Here is a 24,392-nt window from a genome sequence, read left to right as displayed (position 1 = left end):
AAGCAAGATTAATATGGAAGGAATAATATATATGTATTTTATTTTATATGTTGTTTAAGCTCTTCATTTTGTTTAAAACATTTACATTATTGTTATCTACTGTTTATTGTAAGTTTTCTTCATCTTTGAGACTTCCATATATGTATGCAATGGCATTCAATTATATCTATACTCCCAATTCCCCTTTTCCACTCCCCCCATATTTTCTCTCAATTGCCCCTTCACAAACACGTGTCTTTTATTTTTGATAACTCATTAAGTTTAGTTAGCACTGCCCATAATTGCATGGGTATTCAGCCAACCCACAAGAACATGGTAAACCTACCAATATCTTCCATAAATAAAAATTATTCGACCTTCTCAGAAACTATCAATTTCCAATAGCTCTGTAGTAACATTTCATTTGTATTTTAATAAATAAAACTTGCATGAAGACAGCCACACTGGTCAGTTTTACAGACCAGGCAGCAATGACACACAACTTTTATCCCAGTAGCCACACTAACTTGTCATAGACACTGGGCAGTGGAGATGCAAATCTTTAATGCCTGAGCTAGAGAGGATTATAAGACGGGAGGAGACAGCTCTCGGTCACAGTCTCATTCTTAGGCTTCTTAGAGGCATCATCACCGTTTTTGGACTGGGGTCAATGTAAGGGCCAGTGATTGGCTGCTTTACTTTCCTGATCTTCAGGTTGAACTCCAATATCTGTCTCTGAGTTTTTATTATCCATACTTCATAACTCCTCAGTAAGACACCTGTGCCATAGAGAGTACCTCTACATCTATACCAAAATATTCTATACGTCTAGTGTTGTACAGGTAACCATGGTTCCTGTGAGTTCATGACTATGACAGCCTTCAAATACATATTTTTATTAATAACATTAACTCAGTATTTTGAAATCTTGTGTTAAAGGTTTTTTTTTCTTTTTCTTTTAAGTGTCCCAAATAAAGATAACCAGTCATTTTAGAGAAATTAATTTATTTAGTCACTTGGTCCACTGATCCTCAAGCCTATGTGTTATGTACAAATTAAAAGCAGCCGTTGACAATAGGATCAGCATTAGACTCTGTTATAACTTGAGCACCCCTGCCCCAGATCTATGGACTTGGAGATTTTTCCACAGGGTGGAGGAACTGGGAGATTGACACTTTGAGAAGATGGAACCTGCTAGAAAGTATTTGAACATTTGGAAAGCTGCCTTCAAAAGGCATTCAGATGTTTCTCATGTGACTCTTGAGTCCCCAAGAGTGAGTTCTTTTGTTCTCACATTATCTTTTATTAATTATTTTTTTTTATTTTACACGCTTATGACAGCTCTCTTACCCCCACCGAGGCTCCCCTCTGCCCCTTCACTGCCTGAAGCATGATTAATAAAAACTCAGAGAGAGAAATTGGGGTTCAACCTAAAGATCTGAAAAGTAAAACAGGCAGTCACTGGCTCTTACCTTAACCTCATTTTGAAATGGCAATCCTGTCTCCTGGAATCTCAGAAGGAGACTGCACCTGAGAGATATCTTTCCCGTGTTATATTCCTCTCTAGGACAGGGATTAAAGGCATGCACCAGCATCATTAAAGGCATGCCCTGCCTAGTTTTTATGGCAACTGGTGTGGGGCTACTGGGATTAAAGGTGCGTGTCATTATGGCTACTGAGATTAAAGGTGTGTGTTACTATAAGCTGGTCTGTAAGGCTGACCAGTGGGACTGTCTTACTCTCAGATCTTCAGACAGTCTGTATTTATTAAAATACAATTGAAATGCCACCACACCTGCCTCTGCATCCACTCTTCCTCTGTTTCTGTTCAGAATGGGCAGGCCACCCATGGATGTCAACAAAGCATGATCAAGTTGAGGTAAGACTAAGATCCTCCCTTTGTATTAAGACTGGGCAAGGCAATCCAGTATGGGGAATGGGTTCCCAAAAGCCAACTCAAGCCTTTGGGACAGGCTCTAATCCCACTGCCAAGAGTCCCACAAATAGGCCAAGTTACGCAACTGTCATCAATATGTAGAGGGCCTATGTAGGTCCCATGCAGGCTCTCTTGCTGTTGGTCCAGAGTCTATGAGCCCTATAAGCCCAGGATAGATCCTGTGGGTTCCCCTGTGATGACCTTGATACCCCCTTCTGGCTTTTACAATCCTTCCTCTCTCCAAGGGTGAGTTCTTTTTTTTTTTCTTTTAAACACTGCCTGGCCCATTCTCTTCTAGGCTAATTCTCACATATTAATTTAGCCCATTTCTAATAATCTGTGAGAACCGGTCTTACCGGGAAGATTCTAGCCTAGTCCATCCTGGGTCGGAGCTTCATCCCGGGAGCGGGGCATGGCGTCTCTCTCTGAGGCGTCTGCTCCCGAGAGAGCTGTGGAGTCTCTGAGCTCACTTCCTCTTCCTCCCAGCATTCTGTTCTGTTTACTCCTCCAAGGGTGAGTTCTTATGTGAGAAATATTACTGTCTCCTCCCCCTCTGCTTCCTGGTTTGAAGTATGAGCCTTCTTTTGCATGCTGCTCCCATAACTCTCTGCTGATATGTGGTGGCACAGTGAAGTAATGGCTTGTAGCCTAGCCTGTGCTATGCCATTTGAACTCCGAATGTTTGGAAATAGGAGGTCAATAAACCTCCCATCGCTATGAATTTAATGTGTGCTAGGTGTTTCACTACAGCAATAAAAGTTGATGCAAGTCTCTGTTCTAACATTTCTGTTTTGTAGGTCTGAAAGTACTTACAGAGTATAGTATAATTTATTGATTCACCATTCCAGGGTTCCTGAGCTAGTACAACCCTTTGAGCTTTACTAAGACCTTGATGTGATCATTAAATAAATCAAGGCAGCCCATTCCATTTGTAGAAAATTTTAATGGAAAGTTCCATAAAATTTGTTTTCAATTACATATATATGGGGGGCTATATGTACATGTGTTCAGATGCCCACAGAGGACAGAAGTGGGCATTAGACTTCCCTGGACCCGAAGTTACAGATGGTTGTGATCTGTCGGACAGGGGTACTAGGTACTGAGTTTGCGTCCTCTGCAAGAACAATAGCCATTTTTTTTGTTGTGTTGTGTTTTTATTTAGCTATACATTTTCCCACTTTCCTACCTTCCTCCCCTCTCCCCCTCTACTATCTCCCATGACCCCCATGCTCCCAATTTACTCAGAAGATCTTGTCTTTTTCACCTTCCTATGTAGATCCCTGTATGTCTCTCATAGGATCTTCTTTGTTGTTGAGATTCTCTGGGGTTGTGGCCTATAGACTGGTTTTTCTTTGCTTTATGTCTAAAAACCACTTATGAGTGAATACATATTATATTTGTCTCTCTGGATCTGGGTTACCTCACTCACTATAGTTTTTTCTAGATCCATCCATTTTCCTGCAAATTTTAACATGTCATTATTTTTATCGCTGTGTAGTACTCCACTGTGTAAATGTATCACTTTTTCTTTATCCATTCTTTAGTTGAGGGGCATCTAGGTTGTTTCCACGTTTTGACTATTACAAATAATGCTGCTATGAACATAGTTGAAGTGTCCTTGTGCTAAGATTGAGCATCTTTTGGGTATATACACAACAGCACTATTGTTGGGTCTTGAGGTAGGTTGTTTCCTAATTCTCTGAGAAATCACCACACTGATTTGCAAAGTGGCTGCACAAGTGTGCACTCCCACCAGCAATGCAGAAGTGTTCCTCTTACCCCACATACTCTCCAGCATAAGCTGTCACCAGTGTTTTTTATCTTGGGCATTCTGAGTTGTTTTGGTTTGCATTTCTCTGATGGCTAAAGATATTGAGCATTTCCTTAACTGTCTTTCAGCCATTTGAGATTCGTCTGTTTAGAGTTCTCTGTTTAGTCCTGTACCCAATTTTTAATTGGATTATTTGTTCTTTTGATGTCAAGTTTCTTAAGTTCTTTGTATATTTTGGAGATCAGTCCTCTGTTTGATGTGGGGTTGGTGAAGATCTTTTCCAATTCTGTAGGCTCTCTTGTTGACAAAACGGCAGCTTTACAGGAACTTCTCAGCTTCAGGAGGTCCCATTTATTAATTGTTTCTCTCAGTGTCTGTGCTATGGGGTTATATTTAGGAAGTAGTCTCCTTTGTCAATGCGATCAAGTGTACTTCCCACTTTCTCTTCTATGAGGTTCAGAATATCTGTAGGCATCAGAATCCCAGTTTTCAAACTCTACTACGGAGCTACAGTAATGAAAACAGCCTGGTATTGGCATAAAAACAGACAGGAGGACCAAAGGAATCAAACCTAAGACCCGGATATAAATCCACACCCCTATGGACACCTGATTTTTGACAAAGAAGCTAAAAATATAAAACAGAAAAAAAATATATTCAACAAATGGTGCTGATGTAATTGGATATCAACATGTAGAATGAAAATAGATCCATATCTATCTCCATGCACAAAACTCAAGTCCAAACGGATCAAAGACCTCAACATAAAACCAGCAACCATTCTTAGCCACTGAGAAACAGCTCCATCCCCCAAGTTCTTATATGTTAAACCAATGTTCTAGAACCCCCCAATAATATATGTCTAGCAATCTCATAATAAACACTGCATATTTATGCATACACTTGATCTATTAGGATATCTTCTTTTGCTTTCTCAAGACCTGAGGGCTGTACATAACATGCCATGCAATTGCAATGCAAAGCTACCTTTATATCAGAAATTTAAAATCAGTTCTTCTTCCTTAATTTTCAGGTATGCTACATTGGACAGTTTTATCTGCAGTGGCTCCCTTGAACTTGCATCATGGCTAGGCACTCAACATTAAGGTGTTTCAGACTGGAAGAATTGCTCGGCCATTAAAGGCTAGGCTCACAACCAAAATATTAATGTTTTTTAAAAGTCACTGATAGCAATTATTCATTCAATATGGGGGTGTTTGGTAAGTTTGGTCAATGTGGCCCTTTAACCTATTCAAATTATCAGTTTCAACATTAGGTTGAACAACTGTCACAAGCTTCTGCTGGACAGAAAGCGTGTCATCTACTTAAAGGCAGACATGGCTGGGAAATCCTCGTGGAAATGATACCACTGAGAAAAACAGCAGTACATGCTTGGCGGGAGAAATGGAATCCCACAGAGGATTAAATTGAAACCAGGGAGAGACATCTAGGGGAAACTCTAGGTACGCAGTTAGCAGGAGGACTGCTAAGTGACAAGCCTCCTCTTCCCACCTCCTCCTCCTTCCCTGCAAGCTTATCTCTTCCTTAATTAGCTCTGTTTGCAGCACTGTAATGCCTCCTGATACTTTGGGACACCACCCAGGGGTGTCCTATTTTAGCGACCAGCTGGGTGTGGAGAGACGTGCTGTTTACTCAGAGTCTCTGTCCAACTGAGCCACCAGAGCAGGGTCAGACTTGAAAGAAATTCAGGGCAGCCGTCTGCCCTGACAGATAACTGGAGTCCTCGGCTCCAGAGCTCAGGCAGCCTGGCTGAGGGAAGTTTAAACCTCATCTTGGTCCAGAGAGATTGTCACAAGCCGGAACCCTAACTGAGGACAACATTATGGCTCAGCCCGGGGTGAGGAGGGGTGTAAAGATGATTATTTAGGTTCAAGTCCTAATAACTCTGTGAAGAATGCAACCAGGGAAGTAGATGTTCCTTTCTCCTTAAGTACCTGGCAGACTTGTGACAAAGATAGACAGGGAGAGAAAAATGCTAGATAGGGAAAAAGTGTGGTGAGAGTCGGGAAGAATAAGGAAAAGGGAAATTGAGGATATAGGCAAGGGGAAGCATTTCGTTTGGAAGACTGGCGGTCTCCCCTCTAGGAACTGTCAGGACTGCAGCTGCACACTTAACTATCTTTTCCTGTCCTTAAGCAGACTTCTATGGATACGATTCAAGTCGTTTGAAAATAAATGACACTAAGCAGCTTTTTTTTTATTATTCCATGGAGCTCTCCTTTGCTCCATTCCAATTTTTCTTGCTAGTTTGTGAGCAGGCCCATTGTCTAGAGGAAAGGCAGCTGACCAAGTGTGCTGACCTTGTCTCCTCCAAGTCCTAATTATTCTCAGGAGAATAACATTTTCAATTTATTAAGCCAGGGAGTAAAAAACAAAAGAGTGAAACTTTGCTGTCTGTGATCACCAATAATGTCCCAGATACAATTTAGATCATTTCAATAAAACACACTAAAAAAGATAGACTGAGGGATGCTAGAGATGGAACTAGTAGAATAGGAGTGAAATAAGAAAATAGAGAGGAACTTTAATTGGGGGAGGGGAAAGAAGTTAATAGAGAAAGAGAGAGAAAGAGGAAAATAATACATAAGAGTATAATCAGAGTATATATGTGTATATATATATATAATATATGCACTATATAACGCATGTGTGTGTGTGTGTGTGTATGTGTGTGTAAAATGACATTATGCCATTTGGGCTTATAATTTACCCCCCAAAAGCTATCAGCAATTTGGCAGTAATTTCCAGTACCAGGTATGAGAAAGCTTTTCAGTTGTTGGTCAGGGAAGTCCAACAGACTTCCCAAACAATATAGGCCATTGTTGTTGCATTTGCTTGCATCCCAGATGCTAAAGGTAACTCCCTATCCCTGAAGACACCATGCACTTTTGACACCAGACTTGGTAGATTTGAGCTGAATATGACCTGAAATTTTCATCCCTAAGGACTAAAAGGGGTCCCTTTTATCTGAACTACCAAGAGAGGTTAGCAACCAATAGTCCTACCAAGCTGTGGTGTCTAAGAACCACAACAATGACCGGTATGGTAAGATCACCTTAAAGGGGCAATAGTAGTTCTCCTATGTTTCTGGTAACCAACATCTGTCTGCTTGGATTTAAGACATGTTCAATAGGTAGAAAATTGTGTCTGGCACTGGAAAAGTAGCCAACTACTCAAGTCATGAATCTTATCAGAAAACTTCCAAATATTCCACTTTACTACATAAGTGTAATACCTTATCCTTCCACCTACAGATAAGTATAGTTCTCACCTCTCAGAAAAAAAAAAAAAAGCGCTTTTCTTTGTAGCGGCTCGAGACTGTTTCAGAAAACCACAACTGGTCAGAATACAGACAGCAACTGATCCTAGAAAGCCTAGCTCCAGTTAAAGACATCTACAGTACTACTCTTATAATTAAGGCTCAGAGAACATCAAGGAAAAGGGGTAGAAAGACTGTAAGAGCCAGAGGACCAGGAAGTCTGTTGTGAGATTGCATCTTTTAGAAGTGCCAGTAAAATTGGCCCATAGACATGACAAAGCTGAAGGTGGAAATCTCCTGGGGCCTCAACCCTAAAACACTGCAGGCAATTGAACCTCTAATTGGCTATCAAATTCCAAGGAATCAGCCCTGACGTCATATAAGCAACACTACGTGGCCTCCGCTGATTGTATTTGTATACTTACACATTTAAATAGGAATGCTGAAGTAGCTTTAAGAGGTAGTAGGGAGGAAAGGGAAGACAGGAGAATAATTCAATTATATTTTAACAAATTTTTAAAAAGGGAGCAACAACAACCACAAAACCATAAATAAAACAAAAGCCTGTCCCAAGACATTTGGTCAAAAGGTCTCTCTACTCCCTGCTGCTCTCAGTAATAGATTCTACCTCTTTTTATTTGGTACCCTCTCAAAGCAAACACTGGTGTGGGAGCCCCTTCTGTATATTGTGAATATGCTTTATTACCACTGATTAATAAAAAAAAGCTGCTTTGGCCTATAGCAGGGCAGAATATAGCTAGGCAGGAAAGCAAAACAAAACACAGGGAGAAAACACCATCTTTGTTTTTAGAGTTAACATTTGGATACTTGTTGATTGCATAGTGAAAAGTGAATGAGTTAATTACCAGTATTCTTCCTAAATGTCACCTTGAAGCCTAAAATTCCTATTAGGTTGCTTTCTTTACCTTGCCCTCTTAGGCCACTTTAGAGGAAACCTTGAATTAGAAAAGCCTGGATAACTCCAGTCACTCTAGGGTGCTCTGAATTGAAGATTACAAAATACTACTTTTAAAAAGGAGGACAAACACTTTTGATTTTATTTGTTATGCTCAAATAGTTTCTGTGCAAAAGTGGACTTTCCCTATTATAAATGCATGATTCTTGCAACAGCCAGAACACATTCTTTAAAAAAATTACAAATACAAATTCTCTAATGGGTGCCATAGAGTACTTTAGGAAGTTGGCAAGTGAGACATTTGAATTGAGTCCCTGTGGAACAGCTGTTATTGATGCTCCACCTTTCCTCTTTGTTTTGGGAGAAAGGGCTTGTGCATGCTCCTTCTCAGACCTGCTTGCTGCCTGACTTCTTATCCTTTCTCCTGACACACTGTGACTTTCTGCAGCTGTTGTCTCTGCGTCGAGGGAGGCAGAAGTCTAAAATAGAGTGGAAGAGTTGGATAACTAGACTGTTGCAGGGAATTTTTCTCAAATGTGGCCACCTCAAATATTTATTTACTTTAGGATATGCCATTTTGACTTTGTATCTATCCTAGTGCATGTCTCTAAACTTTCTGGAGTCATATCTATAAATGCAACAGGTGTTTGCTCTATATGTAGACCTTGCTGATTTCAGCTCCTGCCCCAAATCCTTAGGTTCTGTAGGTGTTCAGTATCATTTAATTGATCTGAGTCAAACTTAAAAGTTTATTGATATCATTATCAGTAATATAATTCCAAAAGTATGTTTTCAAGGAATATCTCATTCATTCATTCACCCATTTATTTATTTGCTTATCTGTCTATTTATTTTTGCTGCAATGTTACATTCTGAAGCCCATACTGGCGTGGGACTCATTTTGTAATTTGGACTAGCCTTGTACTCATGGTAAATTCTCCTACCTCAGTGTCCTTAATTCTGAGATTAGAGGTCTAAACCATTTCTGGCACCTTCATGTCACTGACATTTTGAGAACTTCGTTTGTGTGAACTACATGTAACGGTGACAAGATTTGGCTTATGGTGGCCTGAAATTTAAGCACGAACTTTTGACCTGTGTCAGGAGCAGGAAGGTACATTCAGCAAGTCTGTGATTGAGTTTATATTTGGTTTCTAGTAAAAGCATTTAAAATAATATATCTTCAAAATTGCCAGAAGTTGTTAGAAGTTTGAGACATTTCATAAAAAAGGGTCTGGCTTAAAATATTGAAAATTGCATCTTAGAAACGTGAAAAGAAATTAAGGACTCATGAAAAAAATATTTTTATGTCAAAACTAAAATACAACTGATTCATCTAGTGAAATGGGGAGACCACCAGAGATGACCACTGAGATGCAGTTTATAGCCAATTGCCGGTCTCTACTCATGCAGATTGGGATTGCACTCGGTTATTCCAGACCTAAGTGTAGCACTGAGTATCCAGAGCATGAGATGTTTGAAGACAAAACCTGGCATCTTGCTCTGCATCTGTTGAGCGTGGGAGCGGGGTTCCCAAAAGCAAACAGTTTAACAGAAGCTAAGTTGTTAAATAGAGAGGGAGGTTCTTCACACAGGAAGTGTAACAAAAGCTAAGATAAATTTGCTTAATTTCGAGTTTCTAGAATAATGTTAAATAAATTTCCATGAGAATCTCCATCAAGAAAATCAAAGCCTAGCTCAACCTGAAATGGCCTCAGCAAGAATACAGTTGGAGGAGCTTCTGCGCTGTTTTGTCTCATCACAATACTAATACCTATGTTTCTCTAATTTTCAGAAAGTAGAAAAAATAATGGAAACAGCACAAACGTATGTTATGCAAATTTATCAGGTCTCTATGAGCTCCTAAAGTTCCTTACATATGGACAACAATTTTACAAGTTATAAAATCTCTCTAGTCTCTAGGGAAACAGGTAAATATGGTAATGTGCCTTTTTTCTTTGAAACTGAATTTCACCAAACCTCGGATTTATCTGTAAAAGGAGGCTACTTTTTCCTTTCCTGACTGCTCAGACCCAATTAATAACACAAAAGCTATATTAATTACAACACTGTTTGTTCTATTAGCTCAGGCTTCTTATTAACTAACTCTTATATCTTAAATTAACCCATTTCTTTTAATCTGTGTATTGCCACCAGGCTGTAGCTTACTGTAAAGTTTCAGCATCTGCTTGTCTTTCTCCTTTGGCAGCTACATGGCATCTCCCTGATTCCACCTACACTCACTCTCTATCTCTGTCCTGATTTCCTGTCCAACTTTACTCTGCTAAGTCATTGGCTGAAACAGTTTTATTTATCAAACAATAAAATCAGCACACACAGAGAAGGACATCCAACATCATTTATTCTCTTTCACAGGTTGAGGATTTGCTAACATGCCATTTTTCTTTGACAATCTCAGAATCCATTTTCTTCTGAGTCCTTGACAACATCCAGACCTGGCTGACTCTCTCAGCTAGGTCTCTAGGGGTCATCAGATTCTACCACCAACATCCATCTCCTGTTGCAAAGAGAGAAATCTTGATCTTTTTTTATTAAGCAAGTGAAAAACCACCAATTATGGCTGCAGTTTCAACACATGTAGCTGAGAGACAAAGCAGAAAGGGTTTGAAGCCGACTTTCAAGATTTAAATCAGTATTAAATATATGCTATATTTGTTTCTTTTATTAATATGGATACTTCAAGAATATGTATTTCTAGTAGATCTAGCCATTTATGCAGTTTTGTCTCATTTTCTGATTTCCACAGATCACAATCATATTTTATATAAAATACGTGCATAAAAATCAGTTGTCTTGAGAATTCCAACCTAATTGAGAGACTTGGAAATTCAGCATATTGTACTTAGTTGTTACTTCCTTAAAACAGAAAGAAAACCAGAACTGCGATTTTTTTTCATCTCCTGAAAGAAGTCTGTTGGATTAGGATAGAGATATATTCCGCCCCTAAAACAGAAACTCCAGAGCACCCACAAATACCTTGATCTAAAATAAACATCACTTCAGACTTAACTGAAGAAAGTTTTAGAACATGAAAATGTGAAAAGTGAAAATCCCAGAGTGTTACACTAAATCTTACTTTAAAACTATTTAAAATAATTTGAAATAATGTTTTTATAAATTCTTTGAGAATTTCATACAATATATGTGTAATGATCATATTATCCCCCTCTCCTCTCTTTCTCTCACTGTGTGTGTGTGTATGTATGTGTAATTCAGTGAACAATTTTGTGGACTTGATTTTTTCCCTCTACCATGAGGGCCCTAAGGTTCAAACACAGGTCCTTAGGCTTGTCAACATGTACCTTTATCTGTGGAACCATCTTTTACTGGTCCAAACATTATTTTTTAAATCACAAAGATGCTTTCCCACTTGGCTGTTGGTATCATAATATGTAGAGTCTAAGTAAGAATGGAACTGGAGAAATTAATATTGATGAAAATTATAAAAATTGGATTCAAGGCATTAAGGAGCTATAGCTGAACTGCAGCAAAGGCAGACAACAATATTTATGAGATTAAATGTGAAATTTCTGTTAGATGGTGCAAGAACACCACAAGTATCTACAATCAATGTGATAGATTAAATATAGGACAGGCATTGTTCATTATCAGAAGATTTGATAATGAACCAATTTGGTGATACAAAACAGTAGTTTTCAGACTGCTACAAGCTTCATAATCAACTGTCATACTTGATTAATGCAGATTATTTAAACCTAATTACATAGAGCATAGATATAGAGTAGGCCCAGGAATCAGTATTCTAACAAGAGATGTATAATTCTAGAGCTAGCTCAGCCCAGATTACTTTTTAGCAAACAAGATTCAGCAGATATTTTCTTTGAAGGAAATATTTTCTGCTTTGCCAACCAAATAATCTGCCTACAGCTATTCAACCATAGACAGTAAGTAAGCAAACAAAAATGATTTTGTTTCATCAAATAAACCTTTAAAAAAAAAAAAAACAAAGGAAGCCTTAGGCTGGATTTGACCCATGAGCTGTGTAGCTGTTTCTCAACCTTTAAGTCTAAAAAATTAACCTGTCTTATGAACCTAAAACCTCCAGTCTCATGATTTTTTAAATATCTGTTATAATTTATTGGAGGAAGAAATAGCTCTTGTTCAACTGTTTCTTTGAAGTCCAGTTTCATTTATTATTCGGAAACCAAGTCAGAGTTCTCCGGAGGAATAGATCTAATAGTATGGATACATATCACAAAACAGGATTTGATAGACTGGCTCACAAGATTCAGGCGAGGGAATCCAACAACAGTTGACTGTATGCTAGAGAGGCTGAGAACCTTGGAGCTACTCAGTCCACAAGACTGGATGCCACAGTAGTTCCAATCATGCCCTGGAGGCCTAAAGAATTACTGCACAGCTGCTCATCTTTTGTCCATATTGGAAGGCTGAAGAAGCTGGTCCAAAGCCAGAGAAGGACGGTAGCAGCTGCAGTCAGAGAATGGATGTGCTCACCAGCTAGGACTGAAGGTAGAGAGGCGGAAGCCCTCTTGCTTTTCCATTAGCTAGGCAGACCTCTTAAAATCAGGGCTCAAAGGTCTTCAAGAACTTCCAGTTAACCACTCTAGTTAATCCTTCTAGAAAATTCCTTCCTAGATCCACTTAGAAGCATATCTCTTAGTTGATCCCAGATCCAATCAAGATGACAAGCAACATTAATTGTTATACCAAGTAAGAGAGAGAGCAAAAGTTCTCAAGTGTTTTGCATAAATAGAAGAAAAATATCATGCCCTATTTTCTCCACAAAAATCTTTTAAAATATTTATTTTTTAAACTTTCAATTTTATATGCATGAGTGTTTTACATTTATGTATTCTAGGATACTACTTGCATGCCTGGTGCCCACAAAAGTCAGAAGTGGGAAACCAGATTCCTGTAGTTACAGATAGTTGTGAACTGCCATGTGGGATCTGGGAATCAATTCCACGTGCTTTTAACCAATTTATTTTTATTACTTTTTTAATTACACACACACACACACACACACGGAGGTGTATATACACATACTAGTACAGGTGTTTAGAGTCTCAAAAAAGGTATTGGATCTCCTGGAGCTGGAGTTACAGGTGGTTTTTGTGACACCTGACTGGGTGTTGGAACCCAAGTTCAGGTCCTCTGCAAAAGCTCTTAACCATTGAGCAATTTTTTTCAACCCCTCATACCCAAATTTTCTTGAATTAACTAAACTCAACCTCTAGTTAACTTACTTAAGCAGCATATTCTCTTGCTTTGCTTTCAGTGGCTGCCAAGGATGATTCTAAGCATCAGGATAAAAGTGATGTTAGGTCTCAAACCGGGGACAAATGACTAACTGAGGTGCCTATTTAACACATCAAAGCAGACCTGGCTACCAGATTCTCCCAGCATTCCTCAGTCCCTACCTGTTACAGAGTGTGGCTGCAAAACCCTGCCCCCTACCCTAAACTTCTCCAGGCTAGTGGCTGGACTGCCCTTCCCCCAACTGCTCTCCCCTATATAATCCCCAAATTTTGGTTCCCTACCCCTTTGGTCTACCCTTTACCCTCCTGACCTCTTGATCTGGCTCCCCTTCCTTCATCACAGGGCCCAGCTTAGAGTCATGTCCACTCTGGACTCCCCCAGAAGTTCTGCCTCTGACTTTGCTCTCCCTCATATATTTCTGGACTGATCACAGCGTCTCCGCACAATCAACTAGGAGACCAAGTCCTGTATGTAAAAGCAAAGAGCCTTTATTCTTACACAAGTTTACAAACGTGAACTCTCAGTGTGTCCAACATATTAGAGTGGTCAGAGAGGCCCAAGCTCAGTTAGATTTGGGTTGTTATAGTGGCAAAGGTGGGGAGTGAAGGATTTCTAAGGTTCAGGACCCCTGATTGACTGACATTTATCTAGGGGTATCTTGGTGAAAAGCCATGGGTGTGTGCTGCACGTGATCTTATCTACAATGTTGGAACGTTAGGAATTTCCTTTGAATGTTCTGTTCCTGAGTGGTGCCTGGGTAGTCCCAGTTTGTGGTCTTTCTTGAAACCAGGTCTTGCCTTAGGGTAAACTACAAGACTCAGGACTCTATTGAGCTTTTCATGGCTGGGTCCTACAATATATACAGAAACCTTCTCCTCCACCATTCCTAGTAACAGTCATGGCCTTCCTTTTTATCTCTTTTTTTCCCAATAAAGTAATGTGAGTGTATAAAATTCAACCAAGTAAATTATAGTTTAGTAGGAAATATGCCTGTCATTTTTACTTTTATTTCTTACACCAGAGGCAAACATTGGTGGACATTGGTAAGACTCACTCTGAGCACATTATTCGGCTCTACAGAATCTGGCAAATTTTCAAGTATTGTGTAATAATTGATCAAAGTTGATACTGACATGAAAATTATGTGTCCTTCCTGAATAAACTATCATCTATCATGGTATTGCTATTATCTGTGCTGATTATATTATAGGGTGCATAACATTTCTTCTGTTATTTCTTAATTCATATAATTATGAACCTTGCTTGATAAAAATATGTGTATTGTTTATTATTTTAATAGAACATAAATATTTAAATCTAGAGATAGCCTATTCTATTATGTGTGTTCTTCTGAGATCATTCTAGAAACATTTGTTGCTGGTTTAGCTGGCATGTTTTCAAATTAAAATTTCAGTTTTCATCATGATTATTATATCATTGGTATGCTGAAAATTACTATTAATTACCTAATAAAACCTGATATTGTTGCCAATGTGTAAATCGCAGAGACTTGTTCTATATCTGATCTGATATCTATAAAGCTGTGGAATGTTCTTTAAAATTTCATTTTAGCTCTATTTTGGTTAATATTCACTGTTAAAGCATTGTTTGGCTACATAATCAAAATGTTCGCTTACTAAGTACAATGTAGCTTATAGCGTTAAATGAACTCCATTGCACAGCGTAATACTGACTCTGCAAACATCAAGTCATCTGCTAGCTATTTCAGTAGAACTTATTTAGTAAAACTTGGAGAAAATTTACCATTTAACAAAGCAAAGCAATTTCCAAAGCATTTGCAATTCCATCTTGGTGCATAAAGCTCGTGTGCAAGAGGACTGTATCTAAATATTTACTGAGCTGGTAGCAAATGCTTTATGATTAGGAGTACTGAATATGAAGAATTGCATGGTGTTGAAATCCAAATGCAGAGGACTAAGCACTTTTTTCCTGGTTATTTCCACTAAAGTTTCTAGGCCAGAACAGGGATAAATGGAACATTTCCACTGGAATGAGATCTGAAAGTCAGTTTCGACCAGACACCTAGCAAATGTGAAAGACTTGCATATAGCAAAGTGAAGCAGATGGATAGTAGTAACTATATCTGGTATTTATGTTTCAGAACAAAACCTTCCTTACAGACAACCTACATTCTCCAGACTTTTCCTTCATGCCTCTGTTAGGCCTTGGGGACATGATCTGACCTCTGATATTTCCAAATCTCCATAACAGAATCTGACTATATTTATTTTTAACCAACTTGCTTGTTTTAAAACATGGAAAATATCTTCTTGCAACTCAACAAAACTGTCAACAGCTTTAGTCAAAGAGGGGGCATTTGTTAACAGCTCTAGGGAGCCATCTCCTGAAATAACAGATTTCCCATATTTATAGTTTTCATGCCTGTTTTTGAGACAGACAAGAACCTGTCTCCTACATGTATTCTCTAGTCTAGACATTTCCCAATAGCATTTGTAAGTGAATGTCAACAAATGAAAAACACAGAGCTCGTGTGTCAGTTATATGGGGAGAAAATACAGTCAAAAAGACATGTTAAGGTAATAGGTAGATTGGAAAATAAAGTGGGAGTCAGAAACCTCCTGTAGGGTGTTTGGACAGAGAGCAGGGGATCAGATGTCAGTGTTTTGGGAGTTTGAACTGCAAAAAAAAAATGCCTGGGTTTATAACTTTCGTATCAACAAACTCAGATTATCACACCAAGAAACTTCATGCTCTAGGATTGGAAATTGTAAGTGCCGGATTCAGTGTCATCAGCTTATCTTTTCTATACTTTTCTCACCCCAGTAAGTTCTTACCATGTCACAGTTGGTGCTCAGTATCCTCTCTTGCATGTAGCCAGTCATTCTGGAAAATAACATCTGAAAGATATTTGGGGTATGATTCATTGTATAGTGTTAGTGACTATCATTGTGTTCCTGTTTCATTCACAGTGGCTATATTTATACTCAAAGTTGGAAGTCATCAAATGTTTGGCTGGCCCCATTTTCTTGGCTTATTAAAACTACCTCCCAAGTAGAAGGGATCATTAGTTTATTTTACTGGTGCAAAATAAACCAGAAAAAAAAATAAATGTTTTTTCCTTAGTTGCTAAATCAGTAAAAATCAGCATTTGGATAAGATACCATAGCTATGTTCTCTAATATTCCTCCAAACACTAAACATCTATTATGTTTTAATTTGGTTTCACATAAATTGTGCATTAACTCTGATACCACTCTAATATCCCCATATGTTAACTGACCCTTCCATTTATCCCCATTATTTACCTATTTACTGAGTTCTTACTAAATGCTGATGATGTTGAGTCTAGTTTCAGAGGATATAAATCTACAGTAGACAATCTAAGGCTTATTTTCCAATTTTTGAGAAAGAATTGGAAACTCAAGTTTAGTGACAAAATGTTACAACTGTGCATTTGGCATAGAATTTCATGTTCATGGACTTAACCTCTTAATACTCCCCATCTTTCTGTCTCTGCTGTGTAACTACTTAGACTAGACATAGATGTAAACATTAGTAATGTTAATGTGACACCAAAGTCGTGATCCAGAAAAGTAGAAAAATGAATAACTTGAATTTCATCAACATTTTAAACTTTGTTCTGTGAATAACACTAAATAATGAAAAGGCAAGTCACAGACAAGGAGGAAAAAACTGCAAATTGTATATGTATCAGTGACCTTGACTCCAGAATACATAAACAGCTCTCAAAACATAGTAATAGGAAGTCAATAACCTGAATTAAAAATAGGATGAATAGTCACTTGAACCAAGAATATGTACAGATGGAAAATTAGCACATGAAAAGATGCTAAACCAGCACTAGTCATTAGGGAAATGCAAACTGAAACTATAATGAGCTACCATTAACATCCATTAAAATAACTAACATCTTTTTAAAAAGGCAATCCCATGTGCTGGAAAGGATGTGGAGAAACTGGAACTCTCTTATACTTCTGCTAGGAATGCAAGTATTTTAGAGATAAATTTAATGGGTTATTGGGAAGTTAAACACACAGTTGTACAACCCAGATATTACAATGAAAAGAAAATTAGTTTGCACACGAAAATCTGTGCTTAAGTATTTATAGTAGACTATTCACCATTAACCCAAACTATAAAAAGCACAAATGTCCATAGCCATGTGAATGATAAACTGGTATATTAGAATCAGTGGAAAGTTAACAGGATGGGTGAATGTTAAATATATTATGTAAAGTGAAAAAGCTTTCACACAAAAAGGTCCAAACTGTATAGTTCTACTTAGATGATATTCTGGAAAAGGCAAAACAATGTTGGGAAAAAAAAATAGATTGGTAGTTACCAAAGGTTAAGAATGATTTGAAAGGCCAGCATAAAAACATTCTGAAAAGTGCTATTTTCATTGTGGATCCCTTTTCAAATTGTAGTTACAATAATTTGTGTATGTGGTAAATCTTATAGACATGTGCATCAGGAAATATTACAAGATAGTTATTTTGCATTGATCCTGGTATAAACTTGGTCCTAGCCAAAATTTAAAAATAAAAGAGTTGAATTTAGCACTACATGCTTCTGCTACTGTTGTCTATCAGTAGTATTTCTGTAGACAGCCTTCAGTATTCCTATAGACATTTCATCTTTTCTTGTTTGCCACACTCAACTTTCAGGATGTGATTTGATAATTAATGTGCACAAAGTTCAAATGATTGCAAACAGACATGCGCTTTTATTCTATGGTGTCATTTTTCTTGAATAGGTCCCTAATTTTTAATCTAAAGAAATATGTGTTCAATAGTGGACGACAATTCAATGATTCATTGGTGGATAAAGAATAGTTTAGGAGAAAGAGCTGGGACTGCCTCTTTAACATTACTGAAGAGAATGCATATGTGTTTAAGTTTTTTTTGAAAAATATTTTAAATTGAAATAAAATTATATCACTCACCAGCTAAACTCCCTCAAATCCTTCCCATATCCACTACTTTCAAGCTGACAACCTCTTTTTTACTTATATTTGTTACATATGTGTGTACATGTGTTATGTGTGTGTGTACAAAAATATATAAATAGAACCTACTGTGTAGTTGGCATTTTCTTTGGTCCCTCAACCAGCCCCAAAAATAAAGACATGGAGACTTATTACCTATTATGCAAGCTCAACCTCAGCTTAGGCTTGTCCCACTAGCTCTTTGAACTTAATTTAATGTGTTTCTATTCATCTATGCTTTGCCTCAGTAACTTTTGCCTTTCTTTCATTCTATATGTCCTGTTTCTTCTGTGGCTGGCTGGCGCTATCTCCCTGGTGTCCCTTTTTCTTTCTCCCCCGAGCCTAAATTTCTCCTCCTACTTACTCTCCCTGCCCAGAAGTTCTACCTATACCTCTTCCCTCACTATTGGCTATTCAGTTTTTAATTAGATGAATGAGGTGCCATAGTCAGGCAAGGTAAAAAAGCAACACATCTTTACATAATTAAACAAATACAACACATCTTTGCATAGTCAAACAAATATTCTGCAACACAGAGTTTGTTTTTGTTGCTTGTATATATAGTTTACCAGGCTGATCACTTGGCATTGGACAAACAAAAAGGGGACTCATCCCTAGCAGAGGTTAAATCACCTGCTAGAAGTCAATGGTTACCTGTAGTTCTTTGTCTAGGGGTGGGATCCTGCAAAATTTAATTTCTTCCACAGCAAATGGAGTCAGGGGGTATCCAAGCCCGGATATAAACCTCTACATCACAGCTTCTGCATCAGTGGCTCAGGGAACATCATGTTAGAGAGGACAGAAGATTACCAGGATGTCTGCTCTGAAACAGTGTCTCCTAGAAATGGCTATACAAACAATACCAGAACAAGACAATAACAAGGGACTGTTTAAGTACTGAGTTTGTGTTTTCCAGGATGTGTGACAATATAGCATAGTCTGTGGTGCGACAGATGAATAGAAAAGAATGCTCATGACCCTCACAAATCTTGATTATTCTTGGGCTAAAGAGAAACCCTATGAAGTAGTGAAAATAATATCTTGAAATCTTAACTTGTTACTAATAGAAGTCATTTTAAATGATTGATTTCTTACATCAAAAATCTGAAACTATCCATGCTCCTTTTAAATATCTATATAAATTTATTGTTACTTTCTGAGAAATGAGTAACTATAGTTGCATATAAATTGCTTTAATGATGAGGATTTTTGCAAGATACAGTATACTAACTCAAAACTTCAAGTATTTTATCCATTTTAAAAGATACATTTGCATGTGAGGCTTTCTTAAAGTGAAGTGTGGTCATGTAGAATTAGTTAGTCTCATTTCTGTGATAAAAATACTTTGCAAAAGCAATGGAAGCAAGGAAGAGTTTATTCTGACTGATAGTATTAGGGTATAGAATCCGATGATAAAGAAGATATGACAGCAAAACCTTAAAAAAGCTTCTGGCCACAACCAGAAAGCAGCAAAAAATTAATTTTAGTGCTTAGCACACTTTTTCCTTTCTTTGGTCAATCCATGACCCAGCCCATGAACTAGTGCTGCCCACAATTAATATAGGCCCTCTTACCTCAGTTGACCTAGTCTAGGTAAGCCCTCCTAGGTATTCCCAGAGGCCTCTCTCCTGGCTAAATCTAGAGTCAGTCATACTAAGAATCAATATCAACCATCAAATTGTGGAAGAATGGGGCGTTTTTGAGCACTGTAGAATTTTCATATCTTTCATTATTATTAATCTGAGGTACTGGTAAATTAGCTTTACAAGCAGTTTAGGAAATGTTTGTAATTTTTTCTATAAATTCATCTTAATGATATCACAGCAAAAGTAATAAAGGAGCCCAAAATAAATTAGAGCTGCATTTCTTTCTAAAGTAACCCCCAAGTCAACATGTCTGAATTGAAATATTTTATCTATATTCATTTTCATTTGAAAAATATTCTTTGTGAACTCTATTGATGCCTAAGGCGCATGTTGCTAATTGTAGTCTTTTGCTTCTTCTGAGTAGCACAAGCATTGGCAACACGGCAATTAATAGATGCACAACATGGTGTTATTGCCCAGCTGGAGGGAGGTGGAATGAACTGGTATTTTGGGTTGTATCTATCCTATCCCAGTTTCACCAAGGATCCATTTAAAAAATAATCTATTTCAAAATTTTCCTTGCGAACAACACTAAACTATAAAGCATTGCAGTGAGTTAAAAAGGAGTTGAGGCATTGCACATTTTGTTACCATCATGAGTCTTCAAGGAGTGTTTTCCTTTGGGGAAGAATATTTTGATTTCATTATGAAAATTCAGTAAATAACTGACTTAATCAACACCTACTGTTAGGGTTTAAAAGTGCGAGATAAGTAGTAGATGGTATAAGGGAGATATGCAAGGCTCCTGAAGAAACAGTTTCCTCTAGAGAAAGAATAACTCATCAAATTCAGGAGACATGCTATTCCTCCATTTCCTACACCACCAAAATAAATTGTCAATAAATTCTCTTTTGAAATATTAACGCCATCATTTCATCATTCTTCTAAGTATTTTATGTTCCTCTCTAACTTTAAGTGACTTCTACCTTTACCTAGTCTTCTCTAACCAGGAAAATGCCTAAAGTTTGAGCAATAGCACAATCGTGGATAATTTGCTTAACTGCAAGATAATGGCTAGGGGCCAGAAATCAAAAAGAGGCTTTGGCTAGGAAGAGAGGAAAAATTGAATTCACATATGGCAAGATGTTGGAGTAGCCAAACTTCAGGTAGGTGATCCAGGATTTTAAATCAGGAAGAAATTAGGGAAAAAAATGAGCAAGTTTAATAATTCAGAGATAACTGTTTGAAGACTGTGTTCAGAAGTAACTTTAGGACAAGATTAAGGATAGAGTATCTATTGGCATCAGATTTAGTGGTATGCTGGGGCAAAAGACTCACAGAAATATCAAATCCCAATTTGTGAAGACACAGGGACTGAGTTTGTCTTTTTGTTCATTTTGTTTCTGTTAAATGTGCTTTTTTTTTCTGATGAACTCCAAACACTGAAACTTGAAGTTTTACCTTTAGTTTTTTTAAGTATATCGGAGTGGCAGCATTACAGGATATCCCTGTTGTCCTCCTCCTGTCTCGTTAGTCTTCATAACCACAAAGAGGAAAAATAACTGGTCATAAGAAAGTTACGTGGACCTCAAGTTCATGCAGAGTATCCTCTGTCTTATTAGTGACCTGACCTGTCTTCTGTCTCTATGCTATTGCCGTTTGAGACTCTGGTTTCTACCTATTGTGACTATGTTCTTGGCTTTGCTGTTGACCTAACTTTTGTCTGTTTATGATCTCCCTTCTTTTTTAGCTGCATCTGCTTTCATTCAGATTCTAATTAACTCCTGTGTTTCTGAAACTCAAAGCCCAACCACATTCCTAATTTCTCTTTGCAAGAGTGGTTTGGGCATTGTTTTTACATGGATTCTACCATGATTCCTATTAAGCTCACTGTAATGACTCAATGAAAATGCTCAACCCTAGTTTCAGAAATTTATTTCTTGATGCATGTGAAAAAAATGGGGTAAGAGAATATATAGGAAGCGATCCTACTCACCATTTTCCATTGCATCCTGCAGGTAACATGACCCATTTCTTCTGTAAAACATTTTAGTTCAGGTCAGAACAAAAATCAAACTGCGCTGGATAGATAATTGTTCTGGCTCAGAGTGGTGTTATGTATGCCTGGAAAGAAGCCAGGCTCTGTGAGGACAAAAAGTATCAATGAGAATGGGATAGGAAGTTGAAATCCAAGATTATCTTGTGTAATGAAAAACATCTGGTGACCTTAGCCGACTATTAAATTAAACATGACTTAAGAGATGGTTTGGGGTTTTAGGAACAAGAGTTGTCAGGTATATTTCCCTGTTGACAACTATTTGTGGATACAGAAACAAAAAGACTGCCTGAGCGTATGTCTTTCACAGCTAAATTGAAAAATACGGACTCATTTAGAAAAAAAAAAAGGCACAGAGTTTTACCTTTCAAAATAAATTCATTTATTGACCCAGAAAGCATCCACCCAAATAACAACATGAAGTTCTGTCCCCTTGGAAAACAAATTCACATTTGGATTATCTGTGCCTTAGATCTTAAAAATATTTAGTCACTTTATGTAGTAAAATATGGGGATGTTAGATTTAGTGACAGATGATCTGCCCAACAGCATTTCCTTTCTTCTTTCAATCCCGCAGTTGTATATTTGGTAAATTAGTTGTGATTGATGATATCATTTTAACCATGTTCTCTACTGTATGGTAAAATGCTATTATACTTGTGCTGCACTAATAGTTTTAGATATGAATATAGCACAATATATTTTTATACTCCTTCAATAGTGAAGCCACAGTTTATCCAAATAGATTCATTCTGTCTTTTGCCCAAGCGACTTTGAGAAAAACACGTCATTTCAAGTAATGTTGCTCATCCTTCAGTGATGCAAAGGCTGAAGGCTGCATTGCTTTGCTCTGAAATAACTGGAGTTTTGAATGCCTGGTCAAATCTGTACATGCCACTAGGAGTAACTTAAGAGGTTTGTACAACTGGAGCCAAATGGAGAGGAACAATCACCTATAGCCTATGATTGTAGCATAAATTGCACTAAAGAAACAGGTTTTCCTTTTCAAAAAGAATGTGTTCTCTGAAAACTGGTTATAGAATGCTCAGATGCTTTCAATGTTTATTAAAATAATTATGCACACTGTAAAATATTAGTAATTACAGAATATGTCCAGTCTACTGTTTTGCTTTAGGCAGTATTATTTGAAGTCTGATGAACATAAGATTTAAGATGAGTACAATGCAATTTTAGGAGAAAAGTATGTAAAATATTTTTTCAATCAGTGAATTCCTCACTTATGAATAATGGTCTATGTTCTTCCTTAACAAATATTATGGTGGCGAGCAAAATCAGGATTTGTTCATGTCACCTTGCCAGTGCAGCTACCACATCACGGTATTGGATGGCACTTCCTTCTATCAGAATGTTAGTAGCCAAGTGTTCTAAATTGGAAAACAAAGAGAACTTGAAATAAATTGATAAGAGATGGGGTTGTGTCTCAGAAGTGCTGAGTAATGGAATATTCACTTGGGAAAACAGGCCTTGAGATGAGCGCCAATATTTCTAGTATTAAATGAATACAAGTTGTTCCAAATGCACCCCAGTTCTTATATATTAAAATCACAAGACATAAGTCATTATTTTATACTCATTTATATCCTTAAACTGACTTTGGCTAGGGAATATGCTGGGAGACAAATTTTATTTTTAGGTATAGAGTACAAGCTTAATATCCCTTCTATGTAATTCTTCACTTTTAGTATTGAGGAAAGGGGGAGAGAGGAAGGAGGGACAAAATTGATCAGGTAAGTGTGTACATTTATTCAGGTCTTTGTGCATCTATAATGTCTTTAAAATGTATGTCATGTAATCACGTACAGGGAAATAACAGGACACTGAGAAGTAGAAGAAAGAGTTCCACTCTAAGTGATGGCTTTAGAAGGATGCACCCATACTTGGAGTATTTTCTTAACAGATCACCTTCATAATATATAACAGAAACTCTGTTCCCCAACTTTTCTATCATACATTCAAATTCTAGGTCCCTTTTCTGTTGGGCCAAAACAAAGTCTTCTATTCAGGAGATATATCACCAACAAGGTGCACTTTATGGGTACTGCTTCAGTCACCCATTTGGATAGCTGCCAATCAATAACCAGTTCAACCTATTAAACCAAAAGTAAACATAAACTTGACTTCTTTAAAGGCTTTTTTATTCCCTCAACAGTCTTCATGGATCACAAAGTTACACAGAGTTTGGGTGAAGAACTCTGAGAAGAAAGAGAAAATTGTATAAAAATTTCAGTGTGATTTTCTAGGAATTTTTCAAGAGTAAATACTTATGCAGAAAGATGACTTTGTATAACAGCGTTGTCTCTGAGTAAATCTACAGATAGCATAATCACATAAATTAGTTGATGGATTTTCTACAATGACTTTGTGAGGGAGGAATGGATATTGTCTTTATTATTTTATAAATCAGGAAGCTTAATTAACTTTGCTAAGGTTGTAAAAAAGATATTTATGATAAAGAACACAGTCTAATCCCAGCTGTGTGTTTTATCTTTAGAGATTTATTTTTATATGTGTGTATGCATGTGTGTCTCTTTCTCCCTCTCCTTCTTCCTGTCTCTCCGTGTGTGTGTGTGTGTGTGTGTGTGTGTGTGTGTGTGT

The 24,392-nt window shown here is 37.5% G+C and overlaps 1 protein-coding gene across 1 annotated transcript in view; it reads left to right on the top strand.

The window, feature by feature from the left end:
• The window catches only part of Il1rapl2 (interleukin 1 receptor accessory protein like 2), a 597,452-nt gene that overhangs the window by 228,381 nt on the left and 344,679 nt on the right, over nt 1-24,392 (top strand). The window lies entirely within an intron of this gene.

This window comes from Microtus oregoni, unplaced genomic scaffold (genome assembly GCF_018167655.1).
Source record: "Microtus oregoni isolate MIOR12 unplaced genomic scaffold, Mior012 000050F_001, whole genome shotgun sequence".
Taxonomy (NCBI): Eukaryota; Metazoa; Chordata; class Mammalia; order Rodentia; family Cricetidae; genus Microtus; species Microtus oregoni.
This window is presented reverse-complemented; position numbering and strand designations above follow the sequence as displayed.